Here is a 24,624-nt window from a genome sequence, read left to right as displayed (position 1 = left end):
AATCAGAGTGAAGATTATTAGTCTGCTCCATTTTGGAGAAGAGAAGTTTCAAGTCTCTGTGGATGATGGAGAACATAAATATTGTGTTGGAATCACTGTAATCACTTTGCTTTGGTCAGAGATAAAGCATGTACATGAATAAGGTTGAAACCTGAGAAATGAAACACAATTCTGAATTAAACTGCATGGAAGACAGCTCTACATTGTGCTTCTTTGTATGAATTGATAGATTTCCTTCATGTTTAAGTCAGTTTGATTTGGATTTTATTAATATTCATAACACAATGCATGCTAAGTGATAACAGCTGTAATTCTGCCGTCAAACTTGGAAGCTGAGAGATAGTGGCATGGTGGTTAGGAGTTCAGCTCTGGCTCCACCACTCCATCGCCAGCTCTGACATTGGACAAGTTACCTTCTGAGACTCAGTATTTTTCATATGTAGAATAAAGGAAGGATAATAGGCTTGTGAGGATTAAATGAGATAATGCATATACATTGAGAGCATATAATGAGAGTTCAGAGGAGAGTAGCACAACAGTACTGACATAAACTACACAACCTTGAAGGGTCCTATCTGGGATTTGGAGTATAAAATGACATGTCTTGTGTTACAACTGAACTTTCTTGTCACATTTCTCTTAATTACACTCAGTCACCCTAAGTTCTTTGTGTCTACTTAGAAGGTCAAGTCAACTCAAATGGTTAATTATTAATACCAACGCTGTCTGTTTTATTCATTGTATTTTAGTTAGAGTTCTCCAGAGAAACAGAGTCTGAAGGGGATGGAGATAGAGATATACAGATGTCTGTCTCTGTCCCTACCCACCTGCATATATATATAAGAATTTATATATATGTATATATATATATATAAATAAGAAATTGGATAACACAATTATGGAGACTGAAAAGCCCCAAGATCTGCAGTCAGCAAGCTGGAGTCCCAGGAAAGGAAAGGTGTAAATTCCAGGCTGGGTTGAAGGCTAGAGATACTAGGATTGCTGATGGTATAAGTTCTGGTCCAAGGGCAGGAGAAAACTGATGTCCCAACTCAAGCCAGCAGAAAGATGAAGTTCCCTCCTATTCAACCTTTTTGTTCTATTCAGACCTTCAACTGATTAGATGAGGTCCACCCACATTAGGGAGGGCAATGTGTTTTACTCAGTCTATCATTTCAAAAGTTAATCTCATCCGCCCTTGCAGACACACCCAGAATAATGTTTGACCAAATATCTGGGTACCCTGTGATAGAGTCATTATAAAATTAACCATTATACTTGTTAATCCAAAAACATTTATTGAATACCTCCTGTGTGCTAGGTATTGTTCTAGGCACTGGGGATATGGGAGTAGAAAAGGAAGATGAGAGAGAGAAAAGAGAACAGTGGAGGAGAGAAGAGAGAGAGAGGAAGAAGGAAAGGAAGGAGGGAGAGAATGAAGGGAGGGAGAAATGGAGAAAGAAGGGAAGGAAATCCCTGCTCTCATGAAGGTGTTTTTTGGTAAAAGTTTCTTCATAGTTTAGTGAGTTATTTCTCTTTATTGTCTCATTTAATCCTCATAATAATCCTGTGAGCTTATTTTGACAAGTATTATATCTTTACTGTACAAAGGAGAAGATAGAGACACAGATTAATTTGTTTACTTGGCCAAGGTCACAGAGCTCCTAAGCAGTAGAAACAAGACTAGAATTAAAATCTCCTGAATCCAGTGTAATGCTATTTTCACTATACTGGATTTTTATATACCTATTTACCCACAGAGAACTGCAAAGTTCAGAAGAGTCCATTTACAGAATTACCTGTCTCCATTCTACAATGTGTTTTAGGGACGGACAGTGCAATATGAAGTTTCAAATCATGTGTAATTATTATTATTACTCTTTTGCCAACGCAGTCTAACAGCCTTTCATGCCTTTGTCCAATGGGCAAATGCATTGGAGAAATACACTTGGGTTGGCATCAGTTGACCACTTAATTCTCAACTGAAGATGTGCACTTACTTCATTTAATAGCTCTCAAAATGTTGACATGCATAGGGACACAAAACAGCATTCTTTCTTGTTTTTCCCTCCTAAAACCACAAGAAATTATTTAAGGAAGTTTTAATGAAATGTATCTGTCATTTATTAAGATGGATGGCTGGAGTACAGCTTTCCATTACTGGAAATGGCAGAGTCAAATTAGGAAATAACAGTCCTCAGCATCTTCTCCAACTGGCTTTAGCATAATGTGTTGGGAAAAATGCCACCTCAGCAGAAAACTATGATTGTGTGGGCCAAGGTTCTTTCCCCAAAGGGGTTATGTTTACCAGTGAGGTTCCTCTTCCTCTTGGTGAGTGAAATGTCTGGGCTTGAGAGTGAAGCTTTTTTGCCTGGGACACCTTGCCTTGGTGTTTGGAGGTTGGGGCCTCTATTTCACAGCACTCATTCAGCATATACTAGATGTTGGTTGTGTGGCCAGCACTCTTTTGACCCTGCAGTTACTGGTGAAAGCAAAACTATGTCTGCTTTGTGTTGCTACTATGCATGATGGGAACACAGTAAATAAAGTTCATGCTGTCAAGGTAATAAAGCCAAGCTGCAAAGTAAAGAGTAGGAGGAGGAGGGATTTATTAGAAAGAGTAAAATCTCTTTCACAAGTCGTGAAACCCAGGCTCTTATTTCAGGGTAACTATTATATTTTATGTCTCCAGAGGGAGACTGTGCAGTTAGCATTTGTTGTTGTTGTTAAAAAGGATTTTTGAGATTGTTTAAGTCATCTTTTGTCTAAACAAAGGAGTCTGTTTTTCAAATGATAGTGGACTAGTCCCCTTTTGTTAAGTACATCTAGACTCAACTTTCCTTTCCCCAGTAATGAAGTTAAATCAACACAAAATATTTGTTAATCCATATAGTCTTTCAGCGAACAGTTACAGAGCCTCTGTTATGCACCAGACACTGGGGAGGGGGCAGTGAACAAGGTGCAGAACATCAGCACACCATTCATTTCTACAGCACTTTATCCTTATGAACAACTTTCATGCACGTGATTTTATCCTCTTAACCATCCTGCAAAGTAGTCAGGACAAGTATAATCAAGATACTGAAGTTTATGATTGTCATTAATGCTATTCTCTAAATATTTCTGTCTTTCTGTTTCATGAGCATAATCCTTTAAAGTAGCTAGAATGTTGTGACATGCTCTGGCTGGTGAAATATGAGGAGGAAGGCTCATGTCACCAATTAACAGAGGCTCTAAGGGGACCTTTCCTTTTTCACTTTTGTGGTGATCATGAATGGTCATGTGCCCATCACCAGCTCACTGAGGAATCACAGTGAGCAAAATTCCTTTTACTCCACATTGGATGTGTAGTGTGAGTGGGAAATCAAACTTTTGTCTTATTAGGCTGCTGAATTTTGCAGTGTTATAACTGCCCTCTAACCTGACCCCAACTAATAAACAAGATTTATTTCATCACCTTTCCTCACTGGGAGCTTACCCTCTTGTGGAACAACTTAGCATTTTGGAGGGAGTCCATTTCTATTGTTAGAAGTTCTAACTGTTGGGAAGTTCTTCCATCAAAACTTAAAGAAAATCTGCTTTCCCATCATTCTCCCTGACTTCTCACTCTTCCCTCTGGAATATTGAGGGGAAAAACCTATGCCTCCTTCTACATGGCTGCTCTTTGTATAATATGACAGCTGTCATAGCTACTCTCAGAGCTCTCCTCTCCAGGAGAAATGTGACTGATACCCTCAGACTGGTTCTTTGATGACAGGGTTCCCAGATGCCTCATTAGTCTTGTTTCTAGTCTCTAGATACACTGTAACTTACCAGTGTAGCTTTTAAAATGGGGAGATCATAATTTCAGATGTTTTATGATCACATCTGCTACTATGAAACTTCTATTTTTAATTCTCAGGTACTAAAGTAAAAAATTATTAAAATACTTAGTAATCTTTTAAGGTAAATTCAATTATATACTTCTTGCTTAAAACCCTTCAATAGCTCCCTACTGTGTTTAGGATAAAGTGCTTACAAGAGTATGGGTGATCTGACCTTAGCCTCCTTTTTCAGTTTTACCTTTACTGTGTTAGTCTTTTGCCCTTTACCCTCTGATCTCTTCCTTCCCCTCCTCTGTATTACATTGGGGATGAAAGAATGCATTCCAGGACGCTCTTTTCTTTTCAAGTGGATTCCACCTAGGTTTAGCACTGGCAGAGGACGAAGGGTAGGGGAGGGTATTTCTACCCCTCCAACCTCTCCACCTCAGATGGTATCTCCAGGAGTAGCTGCATTCCCTCCATCTCCTTTTGGCCCCAGCTCCCACCAGGCTGTAGTGTCCTCTGTAGCCCTACTCCTGCCAGGCAGCCACCACTGTGCCTTGGCCCCTGCCAGATGGCTTCAGCCACTGTCATGATCACTAAGCTGCTTCTTCATCCTTTTTTTTTTTTCTTTCTAATTTTCTCGATGCTTCCATCACAGTTGTAAAAAAAATTCCCTCTGTTAAATTTACTCTATTTGAAATACCTAGAGAGGTTTCCATTTTCCTGATTTACATCATTCCAGCATTCTATTCTCACCATAGTGAACATCTTTCAGTTCTTGGAATAAGCAGTGTTCTCTTGTATGTCTGGAACAGTTTTCTCTTTTCCCTCCTAAACATGACTAACTTTTATTCATGCTTCAGTTCTCAGTGTAGGTACTTCCCCTTTGAGCTCCCTTAGCACTCCATGCTTGCTTTTATTAGTATGTTCATTTACTGTTTAGCTGACTATTTCCCTTTGGAATTATGAGCTCCTGATAAGCAAAGGCCATGTCTACCTTACTCATTATTTCCAGAATCTAATATCTGGCTCATAGAAGGTTCTTAATGAATAACTGAAGAATAAATGAATTAGTTGTATATGTAAAACATGATTATAAACCCAGTGTTAATTATTTTGAAAAATGAAATGAGTGCCTTGGTAATTGTCAGTAATGTCTGGAACTTTGAAGGTGATGAGGAGTGTTTTGGTGAGGGCTTGTATTGTGGCTTTACTATGTACAGAGGCATGCATGATGTTGATTTATATTTTGGATATCCGTGAGACAAGAAATTTCCTGAGTTTTTTTTTTTTTACTACAAAGGGGATAACCTTGGATAAGGAGTTGTTGCTGTCATCATTTGTACCAGACGACCATACCATTGGCAGTGGCCCAAACTGCTGTACAAATGGCAAATGGGACATATTGTTGGCCAGGGCATCCTCTAGTGCTAAGGTGATCATTGGAGGTTTGATCAGTTGTGCTGACCTTGGGCCCTACCCTTGATTAGGGATGTCCTGGTTAGGGGATAGAGTAGCTCTCCAGCAGACTGTATGGTGTGGGAGTGTCTCTGCCACCCATAAAGTATATAGACCCCCTTTTCTGGTCACTCAGTTGATTCCAACAGGCTCTCCAGGTGGCAAGTGGGTCTGGGAGAGCGATGATCACCTCTGGTGTTTTTACATCTAGCAAGGGATTGAGGACAGGGAGGCTGTCTCCTCTTGTAGGTAAAATATTCCAGAGGGCCCAGGTTTGGCCCTAACCTGTAAGCACTATTTCCATTTCAATAAGGAGGCCTCTGTATGCTAAATAAGCCTGTAAGGTGCTGTGTTTGTGACCCAAGGCATAATGGGCAGCTAGGTAAAAGACTGGTCTGGTAAAGCTGAGTCAAGGCTGAGCTCAGGGCCTGTGAGAATTTCTATCCATCCCCAGAGGAACCCAATATGTGGCCAGCGATTGCTGCTTTAAAGGTGTATAGTATGACGCTGCAGAGTTTCTTGCACTGGAAGCCCATGAGCAATTTATGGCTGTCATAGGTGGTACAAAAACTTCAGGGGGAGGTTGCTAATGTCTTTACAGTGAAGGAATCTCCAAAGGCACTAATGGGATTGGCTGTTGCATTACAATTTGGACAGATTTTAGAGTCTGTTGTTGTAGGGAGCCCCATTCAAAGTGGGCTGATTTTTGAGTAACAACATAAGTGGGATTTAGTAAAATTTATAAGTGAGGAATATGTTGCCTCCAAATTTGAGTAGTTCCAGAAAGTGTTGGGCCTGCCTTAAATCAGTGGGTGTGGATAAGGTAAGGAGTTGGTTCCTTGAACCAAAATGCTCAGAAATGTTATTAATGTGGTAGAGGCTTGAATCTTATGGGGAAGAATGACTCAGCCCTAATTGGAGAAGTCTATGACAAATGTTTATACATCCTGTGTGACTGTATCCTTTGAATCTCCTCAAAGGAGGATGTAGTCAATGTGATGTCATACTTGTGTTCCTGGAGAAAATAGAATGCCTGCAAAGAATGATTGTGATGGCAGGGCTGTTGAAATACCCTGCGGGGAGACAAGTGAAAGTATATTGTGTTCCTTCAAAGGGGATGCCATATTTCAGTTGAAAGACTGTCAAAATGGGCAGTGCCGAGAACATATTAGCTAAATCTATAACAGCATAATACTTTCCAGTTGCTGATAGGGTGGAGTCAGTAATACCAATGATATCAGATATGGGGACCTTAATTTAGAGTATCATGGCATTAAGGTTAGGGTAAACCACTGTTAGGTATCATTTGTTTTCATCAGGTTTGAGCACTGTCCAAATTGGGTTATCAAAGAGGGAGACAGTAGAAACAATGACCCCCTCTTTCAGTAAGTCTTGCATAATGACTTTTAATTCCTGTAGATCTTGTTTCAAAATACATTGAGCTATTCATTAACTATCTTATGCAAGTGGAAGGGAGGTGTGGAGAAGGCCTGTGGGATACTATTTTGTGAAACCAACTGTAAGTGTCAAAGACTTTCTTTTATTCAGACTCATCACTTAACTGAATCAGGGCATGCCCACTGGGGTTATTTTAGGGGAAATGAGTGCTATGACCTTGGGGAATTTAGGTAAGAAAATAATGCTGATGGTTACGGTGAGGCATTGCTGTTAGCTGTATGTTTGAATGTCCCATAAGTCCTCTAAGAGCATAGATGGTACCTTGTTTAAATTTTGTGGGACCCCAAGTATAACTAACTTGAGTCCAGTATTGACTAAGGCCATGAAGATTTGCTGGTTGTAGGGAGACCAACGAACAACTAGGGAGGTATAGGGGCAAATTGTCTCCAGGTGTTGTACTTTATACCTCTGAGAGATGCTGAGTCCCTAGCAGGTTTGTGGTGGTTGCCACTGCTTAAAATCAGGATATTCAGTAGTTGGCCCTTGGGGTATTAGGGGCATGAGAGTCATGGAGGTCTGGAGGCAACTTGCTATATATGTGCTGTGGCCTGGCACTGCGGGCCTTGTAGCTTCTGCACAGTTTGCTGTAATAAAGCTTGTAACTCTTCAGGGGTTGTACCCAAGATTAAATGATTTGGGAAACCCAGATTTTAGAATCTCCAATATTAGACCTTTTGATGAGGTTATTGGTTTTGGCGGGGCTGATTGCCTGGAGGTCCTTTATTAGAACCATTGCCTCCTTTAATAATTCTTATTTCCTTGATTATCTCCTTGATAGGTAAATATTTATTTGAGTTTCCTCTTGTTCTTCATGGTAAGTAGATGTAGGCCATCTAATGCTTTCTTAATAGTGACAGCCTGGCTAATAAGGGGAAACAAGTCTACTTGATTCTTTGGGAGTGTCTTTCTTTAAAAGAATTGTCTTGGATCAGCATCAAAAGTCTCTTCTTGAGGCTAGTAAGTACTTCTGGTTGATTGGGATGTTCCAGAAAAAAATAGTAAATCCTTTGCACCATGCCAGTTTTCCTCAATAGCTATTGTTCTTCCTTTAAGTTTTTCCAACTAGTGAAAGCATGAGCATTTACAATGGTGGCAGTGGGATGGGCTAATTTTCATTCTATGAACACCCAGTGGATTAGAGAAAAGACAGGGAGATGAGCTCTAGAATTTTATAGAGGGTGCATATTACGAACCCATTTATTATGGTCCCATTTCAGTAGATCAAATGCGTTTCTCAATAAATTATTAATTTGGGGATCATAAGGTGTGCTTGCCAATTAACATATCTCAACAAATGTTAATGTTAATTCTGAACTAGTGTTATAGAGATACAAAAGCCAGTTCGTTCCCTTTTCATCTTCCCGTTGAGTAAATTCTTTTAGTCAGTTTTGAATTTCTAATAGAGTAAATCGTAGATCTCTGTTTTAGTTTCTCTTTCCTCAACCCGAATAGAAGTTTTTTTTGAGTAGTTATAAGGAACACTTTGGGGGAGGTCTTACCCTGTCCTACCTTTAAGTTTCTCCATCCATGGAATTCCAGTCAGTGTCATTAGGGTCAGGAATTTCACACACACCCTCATAACAACACCTACAAATATTACCTGCTTTGTTGCCTCAGGGGCCTCTGCTCCATGAGGTGGATATGGCCACTGAGCATGCTGATAGGTCGTGGCGCCTAGAGTCAGGTGATCACTTTTTAAATTTTCTGGTAAATTTATAGTTTCCTCCGGCCCCTCTGCGGAACTGGTATATTTTGGTATACTTTTATTAGTATCTGTGCTTTGGAGCATCATGGATTTCCCCTCTCAGAGCTGAGGATCAGGATCTTTTTTGTAACAAAAGTAAAACACCAATGACAGAGAGTCACTTTCAGCCTCACAGAGTCCCCGTGAGCCAGGTGCCCTGTGGAGCTTGTACTTCAGCGTGATAACATACTAGTTTTTCTTTTCTCATATGAGCAGCCACCAAAGGAATGGTTGTATGTTTGTCCATGAGTGTTCTCTAGAACAGGGGTCAACATCTGTGTGGTGCACACAAACAACAGTCACAGGGCAGGAGTCATTCTCTGAGCCTAGAATGGGTCAGGGTAATCTTATATTAAAAGCAAGACACACGGTTCAATCTGAAAAACACAGATCTGGGCCATGGCATACCATCCAGGGTGACTTTTGGAGGGCACCAATCCCTGTTAGGGACTCCTGTTCCAACTGCCATTATCAAAGTTTCTGATTTAGGTCAGTTAAATCTATAACAGAGCCTCAGTAGGACTCAGCCCATGCAGTACAAAAGAGCCCAGCTCAGAGTGCAAGCTTGCCAGCAGTCCACAACACAGCTCAAAGGGCACACCGGCTAGTTGGCAGCAGCTCCAAAAGCATGCATGCCAACAGGCAGAAGAGCTGGTTAGCGATCTCAAAACAAGAGAATAAGCACCCCCAGGTGGTTGTGGTCATTGCTTAGGCCATCATGCTTACAGTGCCTGTTCTCCTGTAGTTGCCCACGGAGGGTGGGATCAATCCCTCACCCAAAATTTGCTTGGTTGTCAAGACTGATGATGGCACACATGCACCAAGAAAGCATGAAAAAAAAAATCATTACTCATGTATTGAGGCTTTCTGGAGAGAGTAGGGCATGCACCCAAGCCAATCCGAAATGGCTTGTGTGAAACAAGGGATAGTGACTTTGGTTTTTATTGTAGTTAGGGGGCAGGGGCACAGTGAGTATTCCCATGCATATCCAGGGCATGTGTGGTTTGGACTTCTCTGCTGTCACCTGGGGAGAGAGTACCAGGGCTTCCTTACCAGCTTGTCAAATGTGGGGCAAGAGGGAAAGAGAGAGGATTTGGGCCTCTCAAAAAAAAAAAAAAAAAAAATGGAGTCAGACTTTCTAATACACAAATACAAAATATTTTACAAAATTCTAATTTTGATCTGAAAACTCAGATTGTATCATTAGCAACAAGTTTTGTCAGGTGTTTTTCAAGAAGTGACAGTCTCACATTGCTTTTGACAAAGTGTCTGCTAAATACGTAAGTCTGAATAATCATAGTTTGTTAGTCATTCTTTCAAGTTAAAGTAGTGTGCCATGGGAAGAGTAGTTAACGTAGCTTGCAGCTCAGTCACACAACTGCTTTTCCTCATGACAACCATGGTACTTGGGTATACAGCAGAAGTGCTTTATACTTACTTCCCATTTTCTTTTCTTTTTTAAAATTTTTTTAATAGACTTCATTCTTTTAGAGCAGTTTCAGTTTCACAACAGAATTGAACAGAAAATACAGAGTTCCCACATAGCCCTCCCCACCCACGTATATATACTCCCCTACCCTCAACATCCCTCACCAGTGTGGCATATTTGGTACAATCAATGTACCAACATGGGCACATTACTATCAACCAAAGTCCATAGTTTACATTAGGGTTTACTCTTGATTTTGTACATTCTTTAAGTTTTGACAAATGCATAATGATGTGTAGCCACCACTGTAGTATCATACAGAATAATTTCATTGCCCTGAAAATCCCTTGTGCTCCATCTATTCATTCCTCCCTTCCTCCCTCTCCCCAAACCCCTGGAAACCATGATCTTTCTATTGTTTCTGTAGCTGTGCCTTTTCCAGAATGTCATTTGGTTGGAATCGTACAGTTTGTAGCCTTTTCAGACTGGCTTCTTTCATTTAATACAATGTCTTTTTAAGTTTCTTCTATGTCTTTCATGGCTTGATAGATCATTTTTTAAACTGCATGTATATTTTTAATTTACATATATGTACTGTTCATCATTTCTAAGAACGTTTAGAGCTTTAGTTTTTTAAACTTACATAGTTATCAAAGGAATAAAGCCAACCACAAAATAAGAATTGGCTCAAAAAGATAATACACCCTGCTATTAACAGCAACATTATTTATAATTGCCAAGATATGGAAGCATCCTAAGTGCACACCAATAGTTGAATAGATAATGGAGATAAAGATGCAGTATGTGTGTGTGTGTGTGTATAATGGAATACAACTCACCCATAAAAAGAAGGATATTTTGCCATTTGCAGCCCTTCATTCATTTTTTTTTTTCACTTGAAAAGCCAGAATTTTATAACTGGCAGAGACATTTCCATTACATCAAAAACAACAAAATACCTAGAAATAAACTTAACCAAGGAGGTTACCTGTACTCTGAAAACTGAAGTGACACAAAGAAATGGAAAGATTTCTTGTGCTCTTGGATTGGAAGAATCAAAACTATCAAAATGTCCACACTACCCAAAGCAATCCACAGATCCAACGCAACCCCCATCAAAATACTTGTGACATTCCTCACAGAACTAGAACAAACAATTCCAAAATTTATAAGGAACCACAAAAGACCCCGAACAGCCAAAGCAATCTTTTGTATGTCTCTCTCTCTTTTTTTTTTTTTCTCTTTCTTCTTTTTGTTCTGTTTTCTTATGTTTTGATTACTAGAGAATGTCCTTTAACATTTGTTGTAAAGCTGGTCTGGTGGTGCTGAAATCTTTTAGCTTTTGTTTATCTGTGAAGCTTTTGATTTCTCCATCAAATCTGAAGGAGATCTTTGCTGGATAGAGTATTCTTGGTTGTAAGTTTCCCCCTTGCATCACTTGAAATACATCGTGCCACTCCCTTCTGGCCTGTAGCATTCCTGCTGAAAAATCAGCTGATAACCTCATGGGAGTTCCCTTGTATGTTATTTGTTGCTTTTCTCTTGCTAATTTTAATATTTTCTCCTTATCCTTAATTATTCTTAATTTGATGACTATATGCCTTGGTGTATTCCTCTTAGGGTTGATTCTGTCTGGTACTCGCTATGCTTCCAGGACTTGGGTGACTGTTTCCTTTCCCAAGTTGGGGAAGTTTTCGGTTATTATCTCTCCAAAAATTTTCTCAGGTCCTTTCTCTCTTTCTTCTCTTTCTGGCACCCCTGTAATGTGAATATTAGAGCACTTCCTGTTCCTCTTCTTAAACTGTCCTCATTCCTTTTTATTCTTTTTTCTTTTTTCTGTTCTGAAGTAGTGATTTCCACCAATCTGTCTTCTAGCTCACTGATCTGCTTTTCTGCCTCATTTAGTCTATTCTTGGTTCCTTCTAGTGTATTGTTCATTTCAGTGCTTTTATTCAACTCTGGGTATTCTTTATATTTTCTGACTCTTTGCTAAAAACTTCACTCTGTGCATCTATACTCCTCTTGAGTTTTCTGAACATCTTGGCCATCATTACTTTAAACTCTTTCTCAGATAAATTACCTATCTCCTCATCACTTATTTCTTCTTCTGGGATTTTATCTTGTGCCTTGGCCTGGGAGGTATTCCTTTGCCGCCTCATGTTGTCTATCTTTCTGTGTGTTTGTGGATTCCTTCCACAGGCTTTGAAATTATTTTCTTATTTCTAGTATCTGCCACTGGTGGATGAGTCTGGACTAGAGGCTTGTGCAGGTTTCCTGGCAGGAGGAGCCAGTGCCTGCCCACTGCTGGGTGAAGCTTGGTCCTGGACCTCTGGTGGGTAGGCCTGTGTCTAGAGGCCTTTGTGGCTTAGGAAGTCTGAGGATGGGTGGGGCTGTGTTCCCACCCTGTCTGTTGTTTGGCCTGAGGCTTCCCTATAGGCTGTTGGGTGGGGCTAGGTGTTGGTGCTAATGATCCAATCAAGGTGTCAGCCTCCAGGAAAGCTCATGTAGATTAACACTCCCAGAATGTCCACCGCCAGTGTTTATGTCCCTTGAGTGAGTCGCAGCCGTCCCCCACGTCCCCAGGAGACCCTCTGAATCCAGCAGACAGGTCTGACCCAGGTTCCTATGAAATCACTGCCTCTGCCCTTGGACCTGGTGCATATGAATTTTTGTGTATGCTTCTCAAGCGAATGGAGTCTCTGTTTCCCCCAATCCTGAGGGGCTCCTGGAGCCAAGCCCCCCTGGCCTTTAAAACCAGGTGTCCTGGGATCTCCTTCTTTTCCCAGTGCCGGGACCCGAGCTGGGGAGCCTGACGTGGGGCTTAGAGCTCTTACTCCTGAGGGAGGGCCTCTACGACTTAACAAATCTTCAGCTTGCAGGTCACCCACCCAGGGGGTTTGGGGCCCAATTATATTGCGAGTATGCCCCTCCTAACATCTTGCTGTGGTTCCTTCTTTATGTTTCCAGTTGCAGAAGATCTTTTTTGCCAGATTCCAGTCTGTTTTCAATGGTTGTGTAGCATTCAGTTGTGGTTTCAGTGTAGTTGCAAGGAGAGGCAAGCTCGTGCTCCTACCACTCCGCCATCTTGACCGGAACTCCTAGGCTTTATTTTTTCCCATTTTCTTACACAAGCTGTTAAAGAGATATTTACTCAGACATCAAGATTTAATGAAATTAATCCTGTTTATTGTTTCATCAAGGAAATTTGTAGAGAAACTGGCATTTTCTCTTGCCATGAATGCATGGCTGTGAAGAACATGATGGCTATTGGTTCAGTTTGGTGGCAGTGGCCTTGGTTCATGCTAAGGTGCCAGCAGTTTTCCCTAATATTGCCTCTGCACTATCAGTGAAAATGCTAACTCAGTGAAAGAGCAAATAATGTCTTAGTATTATTATGAAAATAATTTTGACCTGCTCCCCTGAATGTATCTCAGGTATCACCCTGCCCCCTTTCTGATGTTTTTATTTCACAACTTGAAAACTGCTGGGTGGGGAAAAAAAATCAAGTGGCAAGGAAGTACACTTTGCTCTCCCTGAGGTCATAGTGCAAGGATGCTACTACAAGGGGGATGAAAAGTGGGACCAATAATTCAGCCTACCAGGATGGGTGTCATCAATCTCAGCTTGCGTCTAACTGAACTCACTCTGTTAATTTGCACTATGTTCCAGGCTCTGTTTAGAGGAATCAACAATAAACAGTGAATAAGATGTTCTCAGATGAGTAGAGGTTGGACACACTGAAATAAATGATCATAAAGCACTTATAAATAGGTCCTATGATAGAAATACATACTTTGTGCTAAGGGAACACAGTAACTAAATCTCCACAGGGGGTTCAGAAAAGATTTAACTAAGGTTGTGATGTTTAGGCTTCTACAGAGTTTTGAAGAACAGTAGAAGTAGTTCAAGTGAGGGAAGAAGGATCAGACCTTTCAGCTGAGGAAATGACATGAAGGTGACTAAGAGTGAAACCTGCTAACATTTCTTCAAAACCAGCTCCAACTCTGGGCTTCTATGACTATCTCAGTGATCCCTTTATTAATCACCCTAGATTACAATCTGAGGCTTACTCTCATCTCTGTCTTCTCCTCTTTAGCTGTTCATTCATTCATTCATTGAAAGCATATCAAGCACCTATAAGACATTTTTGCAGTTGCATCTTAGTCAAGGTGGAGCTCAAAAGAAGGTAGGAAATTACATGGAGTCACAGTTACCTATGAAAATTCCTTAGATCACTTGTCAAGTACAATATAATTTTATGAAGACACCAAGAGTTGAATTGGGTTGGGGGTGGGTCCATGTAAAAAAGGACCTTTTAATATTAGATTTACACAGCCCTGCTGTGAGATGCTCACACTATGAGAGGCACATGGGAACTGAGACCTAGTGAAGGAATCAAGTTCATATCTTCTGGTTCATGCTCATTCCCTGAAACATGAGCTCTGAGAGGAGTAGTAGGCAAATGAGCATGCACATTTTACATTGTTCCTCCCTCTTTCTCATGCGTGCATGCACACACTCCCATAGTTGAATCTGTATAGGTAAAATGCATGTACGATGAGACTCCCTTCTATTTTGTCCCTGGTTATGTTGGCATTTATCATTTCTTTTCAGCTATCTCTGTCACCACCCTGCTCTGGCCTGCTGGTTTTCTGTTACGTTCCTGGATAGTTGGCTGCCTGCATGCTTCTATCCATTTTTGGCATTAAAGGCAGATGAAGCTGCTAAAACTTCCTTGATTAAAGCCTAAATGGGTACCCTGTTTCTAGTTGGACACTCAGCATAGACAACATTATACCATGTAATTTTTTTCCTATCTGACGTCTTTACTCACCCAGAATGTGAGGTCTTTGAGGGTAAAAATCACCTCTTTTATTCTCTGTTTTCTCTGACTCTCTCCATAGTAGGACCTCCATGAATTCTGGTTCTTTTTGATAATAATAAAGGTGACACTGAAGGTACATTGTGCACATTGCATTCAAATAGATGCCACTTGGAATTTTTTTCCACCTGTGTGCACAGCTCTTCCCTCCCTCACTCTGTCTTAAGATAATTAATGGTATGACAATGATTACTCCATTCATGAGCTCTGCTTCTAGGAAACCTAAAACTGTCATTTATCATTATTTTCTGCAAATCTGTTTTTCAAATCTGATTCTCTTAAAGTCCCTAAAGCAGATTCAACAAGTTCTTAAGGATTTACAGGTTTGTTCTGCATGGGAGCAATCACCCTGCTAAGTGAGTTCTTCCTTCCACTTGGAGGGGCTGTGGGTGGAATGGAACATGACATACAACAGGAGGGCTTTTCCATGTGCCTTGTCCACAAGTGTGAAAGAGTAGGGGACCCCCATCCATGCAACACTGCGTAGAGTGAGAGTTTAATAAATGTTCCTTATTATTTGTGCCCAACTTCTTCTAAGAAGAATTTAGGGTAGTTTACAAAGAAAATAAATTAGTCATAAGAAATAAGAGGCAAAGAAAAAATGTGAGATGAAAACAGTTAGTGCAAAAAGGTACACTGTGATCCTATACACTTGTAAATGTGGGGCATTTATTTGCTCCGTGCATTCTTGCAAGACCCTGTAGTTAGAACTATCATAGGATCACAGTGCCCTGAGGTTAAAACAATGTTGTCAGTTGAGAAGCACAATTCCTGTGACTGAGTCCAGAGAGAAACATCTGCCAAGGGTATCTATAAAGAGAATCCTTATAGTAAATAATGTCCTCAACAAAGTTCTTACAATAGATGCAGTAATGGAATTCTTAGGGCTATTTCTTATAATGTCCTTAAATATAGCCTTGGAGATGGATGTGTTGGAGAAAAAAAGGCTTCCTTTGAGTCTGGGAGGGGAGGAGATTGTCTTGAACCAGACCAAGGCAGGGGTTGGCAAGGCTGGGCCAGGCAGTGCTGGATGGGAAGGATTGAGCAGAACATGAACAGGATTGAATAGGGCTTAGCTGGGCAAGGCAGATTGGGCATGACCACACAGTACTGGTCAGAGTGAAGCATGTGCTGTGCTGAGCAGGTCTGGGCAGAAGTCATCAGAACTGGGCGTCTCAGGACTGGGCAGCTCAGGGCAGAACTGGGCAGGACTTCTAGGGCTGAATGGAGCAGGACAGAGTAAGGCAGGGCTTGGCATGACTGGACAAGACTGATTAGATCTGGGTAGGGGACGAAACGAAGCAGGACAGAGTTTTGGACTCTGAAGAGAGTTGCTGGAAGAAGGAAAATGTCCTCTGCTCCCAGAAGTCCCTAGAAATTGCAGCTTTAGAACTCATCCTCCCTAGGTATCAGGAGGATGCTTTCCCTGTTTCCATTGTGGATTGTGAGCCGTGGTAAGGGTAGTGGAAACTCAGGTCTCCCCTGAGGACACTGGCTCAATTATCATGCACTGAATGAATAGTATCATCATGATTGGTGAAGACTATCTGGATCTAATATGTCCTCTGCCAGGAAGGCCCTTCTTCCCTGTAAAATTCCTTCTCCTTCACGACCCAGTTGAGATGGCGCTTCCTCCATGACACCTTTCTGATGCCTCAGCTCTGCAATTTGCTGCTCCTTCACCTACAACCACCTTGAAGAACCAATAATTTGTATCTGTGTCATTCCTAGTGTTGGTTGAAATTAATCCTCTTTTTCCTGCTTATTCATCATCATGAGTGAAAGTGATGTTACTTGAATGAACTCTAATTGGGTACACCTAATATTAGTAACAAACAATTTGTAGTATGCTTCGCAATAAATATTGTGCTCAGGACAGCTCTACTGGGAGCAGTTTTCATAGGCTAAGACAGATTTGACTGCAGGATCAAGGACTAGAGTTGGAAGGGTCATTAGGAGGTCTTATTTAGGAAACAGGCCCAGAGAGCATAATTAACCTGCCAGAAGTCACTCAGAGAATGCAGGGGAGAACCTCAGCAAACTTCTGACTCTTGATCTGATGTTTCCCCTCCAGGACTTTTCAAAAACATGTGTCTTTATACCCCAGTGTGCTCTGGGTTAGTGGCTCTGAAACCAAGATTCTCAGAATGTGGGTCAATAACTCCCAGAATTTGGGGATTTGTAGAAGCTTCTCTGGAATGTCAATTCCCAGCCTGAACTTATGATACTTTTACCCCTTAATCCTATAGCTTCCCCAGGGGCTTCTTCTCTTTTTAATGATTTTGCTGGGGGACTATTGGAGCCCCTGAAGTTGAGTGAGAATCACAAATAAACACATCCAGATCAGCCTGGTAGAAAGAGGACGGACCCTAGAGTCAGACAAACATGGGTTTGGATCCAAGTTTCATAGCTTGAGTGAATCATTTACCATTCCTGAGTCTCAGTTTTCTAATCTGTAAACTGGAGGGAAGGGTATTTACCTCACAGGACTGTTGTGAGGAATATGAGAGATAATGAATTGAATGTAACATGCCTAGCACAAGGTAGGTGCTCAATAGGACACGTTTTTGTCTTTCTCCTTAAAAGGAGCTGTCAGATGTCATTTAGTAGAGGCTGTTCATGCCTGGGAGACAGTTCAGAACAGCAGGCTGCTTAGGAGTGCAGGCTCTGAAGTCAGACCGCAGCCCTAGTTCAAAGCTTTGCTGTCACATAAATTATAGACTGTGTCAACTTGCATAGGTAAGCCTCAGTTTTCTCATCATCCCTCCTTTATAGAACCATTGTGAAGATTAAATGAAATACTGCATGCATACGGTTTAGCAGTGCCCAATATCCTTCAATGCTGACCATTACTGGCAGTATTATTACCCTATTAAAACACTTTAGACGGATGACATGAGAATCTTCCAAAGCCTGGGACTCCCTGACAGCTAACTCACCCTTGGACACAGCTCTCCCACCAGGCTGGCTGAGCCCTGCAGATATCTCTTGTCTCTCTGAGCTTGATCCTCTAGCCCTAAGGAAATATAGGGGGCTTCATGGCAGGTGCCTTTCCCTCCCTGGATGTGGTGAGCTCCACTTCTGTAAAGCCTCAGAAGCACATCTGAAAACTATAAGAGTAATACATGGTTAAACAAGTGCAGGGGCCCTCTCCTGCCCCCTCCCCCAACTCAGGGTGTCCGCCATCCTCCTCCCCTCTCTCTCTGCTCTCCCATGGCTGCTGCCACAACTCTGCATCCAGGACTTCTCCTTCCTTCCCACCCCCAACCCCAGCTTGGCTGACCCTCGTTAGCAGTGCAGATTTTCCCAGCCAGGACCTGCCTAATCCAGGTTTTGAAGCTTTACCCAGATAAACATTTAATGAGTACGGAACACAGTGGACTTCATCCTGAGGGAGACAGGGGATGGAAGAGCAGACCCCTGGGACCAGGACTGGGAGCTGGAGGAGCAGCTGCTGCTTGCATCTGCACCCTCTGCACCCCACCTTCCCCTCCTCTCAGTCTTAAAAGAGCCCAGTAGGCTCCATGGGGGCATGCACTGGGTTGGCTTCTAGCACCTCAGAGCTGTGGCTGTGTCTCTCATCAGATCAGGTCATGATCCCCCCAGGGCTGAGGCAGGGGCACGGGGAGAGGCCAGATCCATGATTTAATTGGGGAGCCACTGGCAAGGCTAGACCAACAGGGCAGGGAGGGCCCCTCCAGGAGCAGCCTACTTGGCCATCCCTGAGAGGAAAGGTCAGGGCACCAACAGTGCACTTTCTCTCCACCCAGAGCCCAAGCTCGCTGACCCTCTGGGGACTTGGGGTGACTCTGAAGGATGATGAGATCCCAAGACATAGACCTTGAAAGAGGCATCTCTAGGGGTCTGTGAGACACAATGAAATGAAACCACTGCCTTGGAAACCATTTTCATATGTATTATGTGTGTATCATGTGGAGTTCCACAGTATGCCTGTGAGGTGGGCAGGGCACATTTACATTCCCAGTTTATGGACAGAGGAACTGAGGCCTAGATAAGATGAGTGAAGGCTCTGATATTGCTAAGTGAATCATACAGGGCCAAGACTAGAACCAGAATTTAGGTCTTCTGACTCTGGTCAGTGCTCTTTCTAAGGGAGTCAACTGCTCCAGGCAGCTCCACCAGAGGTCTCCTCTGCTCCTGGAGAAGGTCCTCAGAGAGGCCTTAAAAGATGGCTAGGTCAAGATGTCAGCACCCGACATAATATGAGTGCTGGGCAGGCTGGTAGAAGAGCACAAAGAGCTCTGATCCTTGCTCAGCCAGACAACTTGGGTATCAGTTATTCCATAGAGCATATTTCATCCTCTGAAGAATGGGTACAAAAAGAGCTGTTTTCCAGATATCCGGGGATTCTTGTGAGACTAAAATGAAATGAGATGGGGGAAAAAAAAAAAAGAAAGAAAAAAAATGAAAGGAGATGAATGTGAAAGTGTTTTGTAAATTGTAAACAGTCATGAAAATGAATGGCATAATTAACACACAGTCAAGGAACCAGGTTGGCAAAACTTACAGAGGAAGAACAGCAGGATAAGAAGAAAGGAGATTGTTAAAATAAGGCTGGTTTTCTTCCCTGTCTCCCTCCATCTTCTACCTGTATATGCTGTCTACTCTTTCTGTGTGGGAGGTGCTGATATTTTATTTGATCCAGAAACTCTAAGACTAGCCTTAAGATGAAAATGATTTTATGAGCTAAAACCCCAATATATATTCCTAGCTTTCCTTGAACTTCAGACTTTAAGGATGTTATTATATTGATATTTTTTAATACTACTCTCTCTACTCCCAAGAATACGAATTAGATATTTATCTGTTTGACACCATCCATTAAAATAAAAACAATTTAATTTGGAAGTGCTAATGTAATTTGCACACAGATACCACTTAAAAATCATGTCCTAAAAATGTCACACTTCCATTGAACAAGTTTTAGTGGGGTATGTTGCAAAACAGAAGAAATAAATGCATCATAGACAATGTTATAAAATATAGAAAACTTAATCAATTGCAAGTGCAAGTTTCAACTCCAATAAAGAGGAATGATTATGTGGGTAAATAATTATTTTAAATATAGGTATAATTGGGATTACCTTTGGCTCATACAAAATATTGTAAAACAAGAGTTTTATGTAGCATCAGGTCCCATTATTCCTCATAGAATACTATTGGAGGAAGACAGACCTTTGCCAGTGACTGCTTGGAAAGATGTAAGGGAATAGGTCAATGTCATTAACCCTTACCTGAAGAAGGAACTGAAGCCTGGAGAGCTTAAGTAACTCACCCAGATCATGCTGTCATTCGATAGCAAGGGGGTTGTGTAGCCCAAGTGCCCTGACTTCCTGGCTTGTGCATTGGTCTCTAAAGTTTAAATACTTTTCACTGTTAGTTTTTGTTAGGAATGTCATCTGATATGACAGTCTTCTTTTTTTTCTTTTAAAACTTCATTTGTAGAGCTAAATATTTACCACCACCACTCTGCCCTCTCCTCCTTAGTTTCACATTATGTTACGAGGAAATCCAGGGTTCTGTGAATGTGACTTTACCCTGGCGTGTGAGTGTATGGTGGTAGAGAGGACTAGGGGTGGGGAATGGTGGTGAATCAGCAGGAGCCTTCATCCTCAGTCTCCCTTTATCTTGAATTGCTCCACTGCTATTTGTCATCTAGCCTGGATTTCAGGGAAAAAAAAAATGATTTTGAAAAGAGAATTCCACTGCCAAAAAAAGAAAAAGAGAATATGAAAACCACCACTGAGAAGAAACCATGCACCTTTTATTGCCAGATCTGTGGTTGAGGGGGGCTCAAGGGTAAGTAGTGAAGGGTGAGGGTAGCTATTTTTTCCAGAAGAGGGCAGGGAGGGGAGGCTTCAAAGAATAGGGCTGCAAATGTTCTCACTCCAGGTGTGAATCTGGAGAAGCCAGGAAGCACCTGCCTCTCTCAGCTGCTCTGGGAGGTTCTGTTTGGCTCAGAGAATCCAGAACAGCAGCCAAGGGCTGCCTCAGAAACAAACAGGCTGTTTTCAGAAATGAACAGGCTGTTTTCTGAAAATAGGACATTTGGTGTCTTTAAGGCAGTGTACCTCCAGCTCCCATGTGGTTCATTAACTTTGAAAGGGATCAAGATTACAGAGATGTTCAGGGCTGAGTAAGGGTTCAGAGACATATTAAGCAATCCCAAACTCTATGTTTATGAACCCCAAACCTTTTATCTTAGGATCGCAGAGCGCCTTATCTGGGATTAAAGGTGATTACTTCAGCTGTACAGAGAGAAAATAGAGACAGAAGAAAGAACAGAGCATGGGGCTAAGATAGTGAGGAAATGATGGGTTGTTAATAAATTCTAGGGCAGGAGGAGACCTTGAAATGCTGTTTGAAATTTGGTGGGATTTCTTCACGTTCCTTCCCCACCCCCTTGTAGAGGTTGAAACTAGGAAGGGGAGATTATATGTTTTGAATCTGAAATTTATTTCTCATTCCTCAAAATATTGCCAATGAGATAATCCTAAAGTGGGGGTTAGATGATTATTAAGAAACCTGAAGAGCAAACATACTGCACCCTTTGAATAGTACTTGATACAAAGGAATAAAAATTACAGTGTGCTTCATTGTTTACACACCAATTCTAAGCCCACCAATTTATTGATAAAGTAGCAGCAAGAGATCCAGCATATGTGGCTGGGAGGATAAGCAACAAATCTGAAGTACATAGAAATGAAAGCTCAGAGTCCAAGAATCAATGATCACATCATAAAAGGGGGCAGTAGTGACAACTTTGTGTGCATTTTATATAGGCTATTTCACTTCATCTTCACACTATCCTTTAGAGGTGGATTTAATCATCTCCATTTTATAGGTGAAGAATCTGAGGCTCAACGCAGTTACAACTTATTTAAGGTCACATGGTAAAGAAGAAGAGTCAGAATTTGAATTTAGGTTTAGTTGACTCTTAGGCCCATATAGTCTTTTTATCCCACCATGGATGGATTTTGATTTGAGGCTAAAGGTCAATGCTATTAGACTTTTAAATGTGGTTAGACAGCAAAAAGAGATAAACTATTTTGGAATAAGCTTAACAAGAAATATGCAAATGCTACATGAAGAAAACCATAAAACACTTCTGAGGGACAAAAAATAGGCTTAAAAAAAGTTGAAACATGTACTTTTTTCTTGGATATATCTCAATATCATCAATATGTGATTTTCTTTAAGTTCATTTATAAATTTGATGTAGCCACAATAAAAATGCTAACATACTTTCTTTTCTGTAGCTAGACAAGCTGATACTGAATTGTAAAAAATATAAACATGAAAGAATAGCTATGTGTGTGTGTGTGTGTGTGTGTGCGCGCGCGCGCGTGTGCACGGGGAGTGGTGGGGAGACAGAACCAGGACTATTAGATATTAAAATATACTACAAAGTCTCTATAATTAAAATAGTATAGTACTGGAACATAAATAGACTAATGGAATAAAATAAAATCCAGAAACAGACCAAATACATAGAGAAATTTAATATATATGATAAATGTGGCATCTAAAATCACTGGGGAGAAAAGATAGCTATTTTAGTAAGTAATGTGAGGCAACTGGATAGCCATATAGTAAAAGATAAATTAGATCCATACAATATATATTAATAAATTTCAGATGGATCAGAAGGAGAACAGAACTTCTGGCTATGGTGGTGTCAAAAACTGACATATCTTTATCCCTCCAAAATAAGTATAAAACTGGAAGAAAGTATAAGAAGAATAATTTCAGAGATCTAGAGATTGACCAAAGGCGCAGACAAAAAATTGAGGTGCATTTATTCTTGAAAAACTAGTAGAGCTTTGGATGAGAACATCAGTCTGCAACCTATATTCTGGGATTGCGATCATCCTCCGAACACTGTCTCCACCTCCACATGCAGATCTGTTGACAAGAATAGTGGTGTTGCCATTGCAGAACTGGCCAGGAAAAACAAGCAGTTTTGTTGCCAAGGAGCCTGGAGTCGATAAGGAACAGAGGGTAAAAACTCTGGGTGTTTTCAGTAAAAGTACAAATCTCAGTATAAAATAAACTGGGAAAAGCCACTACTCTGCTAACCTGATGTTGTGGTTACACAGTAAGTCTGATGAAATGGTGGCTTAGTCAGATATTTAAGAGGGAAATCCTGGGAATGAGAGTCCAGGGCTAGATAAGCTCTTCACCTACCCTTGACAGACCATGAAACTAGGTGCATGCTAAGGAGAGTCTCAGGCAAGTCCATTGGAAAGTGAGGGTCAAGGCAGACTTGAAAACTGGCCGAACTTTGAACTCTTTGTAACTCGTAGATAAGTTGGTAGAGGGGTGGGTGGAAACTTTGAGAGATCACAGTGTTTGAGAACAACCTCTACTTAAATGGCTGGTTGCTCCTAACCTATATTATCCCTAGAAAGCTGAAAAATGAAGGGAAGAATAAAGAACTGATGAGAAACATCAGTGTTTGCTCACCATGGCAGAGAAGAATTTTGCAGCTCAAGTCAGAGGAAGTTAACTCCCTCTACTGAAAACAAAGAAACAAAACCATACCTCAGGAAAAAAAATTAGAATTGAGACTTGTTATAAAATATTGTCTAATTTTTTTTAAATTAGGCATGCAGAAAAACAAGATAGCATTATCCATAATCAAGGGAAAAAAAGCCAATGGAAATGGAATCTGAGTGGGCCCCAAATGTTAAATTTAGCAAAAAAAATCTTAAAGCCCTATTATAAATATATTCAAATAATTAAAAGAAACTGTTTCCAAAGAATTTAAGGAAAATACAGTGACTCAACAAATAGAAAATTTCAATAGAAAAAGTATAAAAAGAACCAAATGGAATTTTAAGGATTGGAAAGTACAATAATTTTAAATAATCACTAGATTTGGTCCATAGCAGGTGTAAATTAGCAGAAGAAGGAATCAGTGAAATCAAAACCAGTTTGATAAAGTCATCTAAGCTGAAGAGCAGGAAAGAAAAAAAACTATTGAAGAGAAATTAACAAAGCCTCATAGACCTCTGTGACAATATCAAACATACCAACATATCTGTAAAGGTAGTCCTAAAATGAGAAGAGAGAAAAGAGCAGAATAAACATATATGAAATAATAATTGGAAACTTCCCAAATCAGATTTTAAAGATGAAGCTACAGATCCAACCAACCCCAAGAAGAATAAACAAGAGAGTAATACCTTGACACAACATATTCAGTGACAAATCCAAAGGCAAAGAATATCTTGTAAACAATAAGGGAAAAATGACTTATCATATGCAAGAGGACAATAATCTAATTAATGGCTGACTTATGAAGGTCATAAGGTATAATGATATGCTACAAAAGTGCTAAGAGAAGAAACAGGTATAAACCAAGAGGAATATATTGAGCAGTACTATCCTTTGAGTATTAAGACAACAATAAATATTTTCCCAGATAAACAAAAATTGAGAGAATTCATTGCTAATAGACCTTCCCTACAAGAAATTCTAAAGAAATTTCTTCAAACTGAAAGAAAATGATACCTGATGTTAATTGAATACATAGGAAGAAATGAAGAGTGCCAGAAATGGTAAATGTATGGGTAAAGTGTAAAGGAGAGTGGAGGAAATTGAACTATATTGGAGCAGTCTTGCTATATTTTACTGGAATTTTAAGAGAATATTAACTTGAACTAGATTATGATAAATTAAAGAAATATAATGCAATCCTTAAAATGACCACCAAGAAAATAATGGAGAGAATATAGCTGAAAAATAAATTAATTAATTGAGCAACTGAAATAATACTAAAAATAATTTAATATAGAATCCACTAAAGGTGAAATAGAGAAAG

At 40.6% G+C, this 24,624-nt stretch overlaps 1 long non-coding RNA gene across 1 annotated transcript; it reads left to right on the top strand.

The window, feature by feature from the left end:
• The first annotated feature begins 234 nt into the window (after positions 1-234).
• Positions 235-24,624, top strand: LOC116668925. Its single transcript, XR_004326217.1, has 3 exons — positions 235-246; positions 10,338-10,348; positions 24,143-24,624. It is a non-coding gene; the product is annotated as an uncharacterized LOC116668925 (long non-coding RNA).

Source organism: Camelus ferus, chromosome 15 (assembly GCF_009834535.1).
Source record: "Camelus ferus isolate YT-003-E chromosome 15, BCGSAC_Cfer_1.0, whole genome shotgun sequence".
Taxonomy (NCBI): domain Eukaryota; kingdom Metazoa; phylum Chordata; class Mammalia; order Artiodactyla; family Camelidae; genus Camelus; species Camelus ferus.
Note: the sequence above shows the minus strand (reverse complement) of the source record. Positions and strands in the feature narration are given on the sequence as shown.